Below are 9,289 nucleotides of genomic sequence, written 5' to 3'. Positions count from 1 at the left end.
TCAGCATTTCTGTTGCTATCTGTCATTTAGAATCAGTTCCTTTAAAAAGTGTCTTACAGTTCAAACTGCATTTCAAGGTTGCTTCTGTTGTCTTAGTTGGTGAACCATGGGCGTAGATAAACTGAAGAAAAATCAAGGCAGTGAGATTCTGTGGCACCTGTCAATTTGGCAATATTCTCCAGATTTTATTTATGACATCTTTTTATGCTGAAGTGGGGATTACTAAGAAAGTCATGTTTTTGTTTATTTCTCTTTTTATGTTTCTGAACCCTATATACAAGCCTACACTTCTTGACATACAGTCACCAGCAAGTAGGAAATGTCTAAACCCCAGTTTTTAATTGGCAATGAAGACTAAATGTAAAGTAGTTCTGGGTTTCCTTGCAGGCCTGAACTCACTCCAGTTGTCTTTGTAAAAAAGAATGAAAGGTTTGAGGCTTCTTTTTTTTCTTTATAGAGTTACTGGGCAATTTCGTGTCTGAAATTTCACATTGTGAGAACTAAGTTGTCCTTTCCGGCATGAATGACTCACGCAAGACAAACAAATAATACAAACGAAGGTCAGACACGTTAGTGCAGCTTCATACATAGCTGGAGGATGTTTTTCTAGGGCATTCTTTTTGCTGGGCTGGGACATCCCAATGTGCAAATCATGGAATAAAATTTCTGCTGTTACTAGATCTGTGCAGTGTCACATATAACAAAAAGTACTTTTTGTGTAATTAGTGTGTTCTGCCATCTTCATTTTACAAAAAAATAAAAGTTGGGGACTACCCCAAAGTTTTGTAGCACTGAATTGGCCGTGGGCCAGCTAGGGCCCAGGTCTAGCCAATGTAAAGAGGCTACAGTCCCTCCTTGAGACAGCTAGTGATTGAGGAATTTTGTAACAAGGTGAACATGATGGTAAACATCACTTCTTTCTTAAAGGGCAAAATGAGTTCATCTATTTTTATCAATTGCTTGGTTGGTTGCTGATGGAGTCCTTTAGATGAGACAAGTATTAATGTATCCTTATTCCTTCCTCCAGAGCACCTCTCCATTTAACATTTCTGTTTATCTCTAATGATGTCCCCTTTCTTGTCCTACATGAAAAAAGGAGATTTACTATATTCTTTACATGTGTTCAAAGATTTTTTCTAATGCCTTGTTTTTTGTCAATACATGTGTGATTATGGGCATGATAGGATATTCCTTATCAAAACTATTCTGATGAACCTGCTGCTACACCTTGAAGCCTGGGAACTGTCATTTTAAGCAAACAACTATTATTTCTCAGATAAACCGTTGTGAGACATTTGTTCTAGAATGTTCCCCTTTGAAAACCAGGCAGAAGCAGTTAATCTGCGCTGATTCCGGCTTTGTATGTAATTGATGACCATCACTTCTTTGGGGTGGTCAGTGTGGTATAAGGGATGATTGCAGCTTTGGAGACATTGCATTGATGGACTTGGGTTGAACCCTTGCTTTTGCCACTCGAACGCCAAGTGGCTTTGAACAAATGGCCATCTGAGTTCATTTTGCAAATGGAAATATTGGAATAATTATACCTAACTCATTGAGTTATTGTGAGGTTTAAATTAAATAGCTACATAATGTCCCTCATAATGTAATAATGCCTGGCACATGGTAGAAACTCAATATATCTTATAAAGCCTCCCCTTCCACTCTCTATTTCATGTCCTTTGCATGGAAAATTGGGCCGAGGGTTTGCAGCATGTTACGAGAGAAGAATCTACCTAGAATTTTGATGATAATTTTATGGGTTTCTCTGCTTGTGAAAGTTATGGCTCTCTACATTCACAATAACTCTCATTTATTCACCAGATATTTTCTGAGTGCCAGCCATGTGCCAGGTACTACATGGGTCTGGTTTTCAGATCTATATACTCTTAAAGCTAATGACATTGATACTATGTTCATAGCAAGTTTTCCAGCTTTTTTATTTGTATAGAATTATCATAATTATTATTTTGAGACAGGCTCTCACTCTGTCACCCAGGCTGGAGTGCAGTGGCACCATCTCAGTTCACTGCAGCCTCGACCTCCTGGACTCAAACAATCCTTCCTCCTCAGCCTCCTGAGTAGCTGGGACTACAGGTGCATGCCACCACATCCAGCTAATTTTTGTATCTTTTGTAGAGATGGGTTTTCACCCATGGGTTACCCAGGCTGGTCTCGAACTCTTGAGCTCAAGCAATCCGCCCACCTCAGCCTTCCAAAGTGCCGGAATTACAAGTGTAAGCCACCATGCCCAGCCTACATAGAATTATTATCAACTTCTAGAAGCTCTTCAAATCTGGCTATCTCTTTAATTTTATTTTCTCTTTGAGAAATGTCTTATGTTCTCACTACTGAGGTAATTTCTTTCTCAGTGTCCCTAAATACTGAGTAATTGGCTGACCCCAAAGCCTTACTCAGTGAATCATTAATCATTTGTTGCTCTGCCTTAGAAAGAGTGCTGGTTTCATATTAGATGAGAAATATAATGGTGGAATATTATACTTAACTGAGACATAATTTCAGTACTTCAGGAGCAGAATGGCCTCATGTAAAGCCCTTGACTTTTTGTGTGCAGAAAGCCTTGGGTTTGAATACTGATGGCCCCACTGATTAGTTTTGGGACGTTTTACCTAAATGTTCTAATCCTAAATATCCTCTATGTGCTTGTCATAATTGTCATGAGGAGTAGAAATAGGTATAATCCAGTCAGAATGGTTACTATTAAAAAGTCAAAAAATAACAGATGCTGGCGAGGTTGTGGAGAAAAGGGAATACCCTGTTGGTTGGAGTGTAAATTAGTTCAATTATTGTGGAAGACAGTGTGGTGATTCTTCAAAGAGCTGAAAACAGAACTACCATTCGATCCAGCAATCCCATTATTGGGTATATATCCAGAGGAGTATAAATTGTTCTAACATAAAGATACATGCACGTCAATGTTCACTGCAGCCCTGTTCACAATAGCAAAGACATGGAATCAACCTAAATGGCCATCAGTGGCAGACTGGATAAAGAAAAGGTGCTACAAATACACCATGGAATACTGTGCAGCCATATAAAAGAATGAGATCATGTTCTTTGCAGGGGCATGAATGGAACTGGAGGCCATTATCCTTAGCAAACTAATGTGGGAACAGAAAACCAAATATTGCATGTTCTCAATTATAAGTGGGAGCTAAATATTGAGAACACATGGACACATAAAGAGGAACAACGGACACTGGGGCCTATTGGCAAGTGGAGAGTGGGAGGAGGGAGAGGATCAGAAAAAAATAACTATTAGATGCTAGGCTTAGTACCTGGGTGATGAAATAATCCGTATAACAAACCCCCATGACACGAGTTTACCTGCATAGCAAACCTGCACATGTACTTCCTTTTTAAAAAGAAAGAGATAGGTAAAACATAAAGCACGGAACCTGGCATGATGTAAATGCTCAGCAGATAGAACCATTTAAAAAATCTTACCGCTTGCTTTTCTTTTGCTGCCAAAAGGATACACATTTACTGTAAAACATTTAGAAAACCTGGTTAAACCAAAGGAGTAAAAGAATAATCGTACATAATCTCAAGACCCAGAGATACCCATTGATGCCATTTCTCTGTCTCTCTTTCTCATTTTCACCCTTTTTCCTCTTTTCCCCAGATAGCAGTTTCAACCATATGCAATTTTTGATATTTGGCTGTCTTTACCTAAATTAATGACAGTTTCATTGGGTTCATTCTGATATGTTGCTAAAATTGGATTATGTGGTGCATTGTTTTTTGAGATTTTTTTTTTTTTTTTTTTGAGACAGAGTCCCACTCTGTCATCCAGGTTGGAGTTCAGTAGAGCAATCATGACTCGCTGCAGCCTCAACCTCCTGGGCTCAAGTGATCCTGCCACCTTAGCCTCTTGAGTAGCTGAAACTACCAGTGCAAGCCACCACGCTGGGCTAATTTTTGTATGTTTTCGTAGATGTGGGGTCTTGCTATGTTTCCCAGGCTGGTCTCTAACTCCTGACCTCAAATGATCTTCCTGTCTCAGCTTCACAAGTGCTGGGATCATAGGCATGAGCCACTGTGTCTGGCCTTTTTAAAATCTACTTTTTATAATTATGATATCATAAATATTGTTCCAGTTGATACAGTCATCTTCTATAAAATCATTTAATTAATGGATAGTATTCCATTGTATGACTGTACCAAATTTTTTTGACCAGTTGCCTATTCCTGGAAAACTAGGTTGTTTTCAATTTATTGTTATAATCAGTGCTAGGATAAATGTCCTTACAGCTTTGGAGAGAGTGAAATATAGTGGTTTAGAACACAGACTCTGGAGGCAGGAGGTCTGTGCTTCACCCCTTGCTACCTGTGTAACTTTGAGCAAGTCACTTGGATCTTAATTTCTTTATCTACATAATAGGGACAACAATAGCACCTATTTCATAGGGTCACTATGAGGGTTAATCTATCATGAGTGCTTGGAACAGTGTCTGTGGGCATGCTAAGTTATTATTAATGAGTTAGCTATTTATCTTTTATGAATGGTTATTGTCTTTATGTGTATCTATACACACACACACACACACACACACACACTCACACACACACATATACATGCTTATTTCTTTGGGAAAAACTCCCAAAAGAAGAATTGATGGTAAAGGGGCTTTATTAGACTTTGCCAGACTACTTTCTAATAAGGATGTGGTAATTTACTGTCCTGTAGTACTATATAAGAGTGCTAGTTTCCAGCTGGCTGCAGCAGCTCCTTCCTGTAATCCCAGCACTTTGGGATGCCAAAGTGCCCAAATAGCTTGAACTCAAGAGTTCAAGACCAGCCTGGGTAACATGATGAAACCTCATCTCTACCAAAAATACAAAAAAGTAGCTGATCGTGGTGGTGGGCATCTGTAGTGCAAGCTACTCAGGTGAGAGGATCACTTCAGCCCAGGGCAGGTTAAGGCTGCAGTGAGCCAAGATCGCACCACTGCACTCCAGCCTGGGTGATAGAGTGAGACCCGGTCTTAAAAAAAAATGCGGATTTGCACTCACGGGGGAGGTTACCATTATCACTGTAAGCATCAGTCTCAACATCATTTTTATTGTGACTCAGGGTGCACAGATTTTCACCTCTGAAATCAGAATGCATCTAATCATCATTGTCAAACAGATGACTGTCATACATGGCTGTGCAAAACCTATTGACTCTGCTGAAATGAAGAAAGGGTGTCATTGCATCCTAACATCTATGAAATTCAGTTTCATTTGGAAATTACAGAACTAGGCCAGCAAATAGAAAGATTATGAACTAGTTGCTGGGCACAGTGGCTCACACCTGTAATCCTAGAACTTTGGGAGGCCAAGGATGGAGGATCTCTTGAGGCCTTGGGTTCAAGATCAGCCTGGCAAACATAGTGAGACCCCATCTCTACAAAAAGTAAAATAAAGAAAAATTATCATTTGAGTGCAAAGTGAATGACATGGAAAGTAGATAATACTATTTACAGAGAGTATCTTGGATCGGTTCTCAAAAGCGTGCCTAAGGACAGAGTTTCCTGAGCTGCATTTGGAAGGCTGGGGAGTGCTGAGGGAGCGAGAGGACAGGTGTACTATCTCTCCATAGTTATTCCTACTTCTTTTTGTTGTGTACAGAGCTGTAAAAACGTTAATGGCCATAGTACAATAGCAGAGAGAATCAAGTTAGTGTTCATAGTCTTTTGGCTGTTGGCGTGTATCATTCCCTGCAGCCCCTGCACCCCTCACACCCAGACTTCCTACTTAACAATCCTCTACCCCGTACCTAAATGTGGCACACCCTGCCTTTTGGTCTCAGTTTAGGCAACAGTTTAGCTGGGAAGCCTTTTCTGATACACCAACACTGGTTGCTTAAGTATCACCTCCTTATGTTTTCCATTGTACCTCATCCATCCCCTGACCTTATTACTTATATTCAGTATTGTATTACCTCAGACTTGATGTCTCTGTCATTAAATGGTAAGCTGTAGAAGCCTGTGCTCTTTATTTTCCTTTGAATTCCAGTCTAGCACCATGTCTGACGCATGGCAGGTACTTAAAAAATATCATTTGAATGAACTTCAGTACCCAGCCCATGAATGTAACCTGGGGTTACTGGGGTATTGAAAGTTATAGCCATAAGGGTTCCCATGTGAGTCTATTGTTTTGAGAAGATCCAGTTCTCTACTAGTTTTTACTTAAGGATTGGAGCTTCAATTATATGTAATCCTAGTAGTACTAAACCAGCAGTTTAAACTTCCAACTTATTACGAGAGCCTATTAGAGCAAGCTGTCTGTGCCTGTCTGAGACTCTCATTAAGCCATTCCATGAAATATCTGCAGGAATCTGGGCATCTTGCATCTGAGAGCCCATTTCCGGCAGTTAGTACAGTAAGAACTGAAACCAGAGGCTGAAAATGAGTTGGCACTTGCTCATAGCATTTAGGTCACTTTCAGTTTAATCTGAAATAAAATTTTGTTCCTTTACCTCTTTTTTAAAAATAGAATACTCAAGCTATTTTCATGTTAACTACGTATTTTATAAGTTGTTAGTGGGAATAGCCAACCAGTCACTTTCTCTTGTGGAGCGAAAGAAACTCTTGCCCTGTGAGATTGGAGTGAAGTGTTAAGGAAAAGTTGTCAGATGGTTTGAGTTCAGACTCTCTCCAAGCTGTCTCTCCAAACATGGTACTTCAATTCAGAATAACTGGTCAAATTCTGCACTAAACATAAGGAATGAATTCTGCCTCCAGTCTAGACAAAGTCAGTTTACCCTTGTAGTTATCAGGGATGAAAGCTGGCTTATGTGCTGTAGCCTGTATAACTCACTGGGATACATTTAAAAATGGATACGTTGAAATGGTTAAATATGACAAATGAAGAAAGGAAAGGAAGTCACAGTAATGTCTGAATTCAACCCAGGTTTCTGTGTCCTACTTGTTCTAATTCCTATTTGTCTGTAAAGATCTGTATGTGAATTTTTTTCCTGAATAGACCATGTTAATGAACAGTATTCATATTGTGAGGTCCATGTATTAGTGGCAGTTTAGGAAAATACAGGCCAAAGCGGGGAAGTTATCACTTGAAAACATGTCACTGTGCTTGGATATAGCCAGGAAATTAACCATGTCAACATGATAATATTTCTTGAAAAGCCTGAAACCCATTTTTCTATGCTGATAGTTATCAATTTCTGCTCTAAACTCATTTCTATCATGATAAGATATCTTCAAAGTTTTTTGTTGTTGTTGTTGTTCTTTTTCTGTTCTAATCCTAAGAAAACAGAGCTGGTGTCTGCCTGACTGTTCCACTGGGAGATAAGTTGTTGAATGAGGTGTAGAACACGGTTGTGAAGAAAAGGAGAAATCAGTCCTGTCCCCTTAGTTCCTGTACTTCTCCCTACCACTCTCTTGTTTTATAAAACATGTTCTGTAAAGCATGTGTGCTTGGGGCCACCAAGACCACAGTGTCACATGGGGGAAAACTCTGTAATAACCCACCATGATTTTTTAAAGTGCTTTTGACATGATCTTGCTGTTTGTATCAAGGTAATTTTATTAGGTAAAATTTATTTTTTGTCAGTCAACTAATTCTCCACTGAACATAAGGAGTTGACAGATATTTAATTCAATATCTGAGGCTCCTAGAAGTTAAGAGGGACATGGAAATTTTGGAGAGCGTTCAGTAAAAGGATAAATGAAACCAAATAAACTTTTTGAAACTAAGTAAAAGTGTTAGAGTTGTAGTATTTAGAGAAGAGCAGGCCAAGCTGCATTCATATTTGTAAATAAGGTCGTTTTTAATATAGAGGACAGTGGTGAACTGGTTTACTATACTGTGAAAAAGTCAGGAGAAGAAAAGGATTCAATGATAAGATAACGAATTTGGCTCATGTGGAATGATTTTTCTTACTCTTGAGGATTGATGAATCAAGTAACAAGTTACAAAGGCATGTGTAATTTATTTCGGAGGCCCTTCAAAACAGGACGGAGTCTTCTCTACCTGGGGTAGCTGAGAGGATCAAAAGGAACATACCATGCAATTTTCTTAAAGATTTTTTTTTCTTTTAAGATCCTAGATTAAAAGAATTACAATGGAAAAAAGACTCATTGTCCATATCCATAGGCAATAAAAGAAACAACTCATATGAATAACAATTAGGCTTCAGTCTCATTTTGGAACTACCACCTAATCTTATTTTGTGAAAGAAGATTGTGAGTTCTTAGGTAATTGCTTTCTTGATCTACTTTAGGTTCCATAATTCTCTCTCATTGTTTTTAATTGTATTAAAGTGTGTTTATTAAAGTACTAATGAGACCAAAGTCATACTGATTAAAAACAGAATTATTCATTTAAACCTTTTGATATTATGAAATCAAAGATAGATTCAAATATTGGAAGACAGATTCAGTACTTCTGATGAGATGTTTGCTGTGTACCTAGAGTTTTTTTCTTTTGAACAATTTATTCCAGGTCTGTTGAGGTTACAAAATTTTTACGAAATGAAACTGTTTTTTTAATCATAAAAGCAGTTTATTCTAAGAGCTCTAGGCAGGGTGCTTCTTCTTCAAGTGATTTTTATAGCATCTAATAAATAAATATGCTGCTGGCTCGGCAATACGTATTAAGAGTACACATTTTGTTTATCATCACCGTCTCTAATTTTTTAGAATGTTTGGAATTGAAGTTTTTTTCCTTCCCTACTCCCTTTTTCTACTCACTGACTTTTATATTGAAGCCTCTCTTCCTTTTCTTTGGAAATGCACTTTAAATAGATCTCTCAAATGCTATTTTCTTCCTTTGTCTTTTACCCAGTTTTGTTTCTCTATTATCTTTTTATTTAATGTGCATTCTTCAGCTTCAGGCGTGTCTTATTTTTTTAAATATGTCAATGTATTTAAGCATATTTGTCCATTTTTTTCTGCCCATTATTATTATTATTATTTTTTTGGTTGGTAATTCTGATTACCTTCCAATCACAGATGTTTTGACTGATATCTTAAAAGCAAATCAGTAGTTTCCTTCTTAGAGGACTTGGGACTCTGGCCCAGACCTGTAGCAGGGTCAGTCCACTCCCCAGTACCTCTGCCTCTGGGTCCCCTCTCCCTTTTCATGGTCACTGCCTGTGACGGTGATCTGGACTGTTGCCATTTTTCCTGCTCCATCTCTCTGCCTCTCATCGTCAACTCCTTCCACACACCTAGGAGGAGGCAAATCTGTGCTCTCCCTTCTTGCTTAAAATCTTTCACTACCAATCCCTTGTTCACAAGATGCAATCCAAACCCCTTCA

The 9,289-nt window shown here is 38.5% G+C and overlaps 1 protein-coding gene across 1 annotated transcript in view; it reads left to right on the top strand.

The window, feature by feature from the left end:
- Window positions 1-9,289, top strand: part of MEGF10 (multiple EGF-like-domains 10) — a 169,036-nt gene that overhangs the window by 96,106 nt on the left and 63,641 nt on the right. The window lies entirely within an intron of this gene.

The sequence above is a fragment of the Mandrillus leucophaeus genome, unplaced genomic scaffold (genome assembly GCF_000951045.1).
Source record: "Mandrillus leucophaeus isolate KB7577 unplaced genomic scaffold, Mleu.le_1.0 Scaffold221, whole genome shotgun sequence".
In the NCBI taxonomy this organism is placed as follows: Eukaryota; Metazoa; Chordata; class Mammalia; order Primates; family Cercopithecidae; genus Mandrillus; species Mandrillus leucophaeus.
This window is presented reverse-complemented; position numbering and strand designations above follow the sequence as displayed.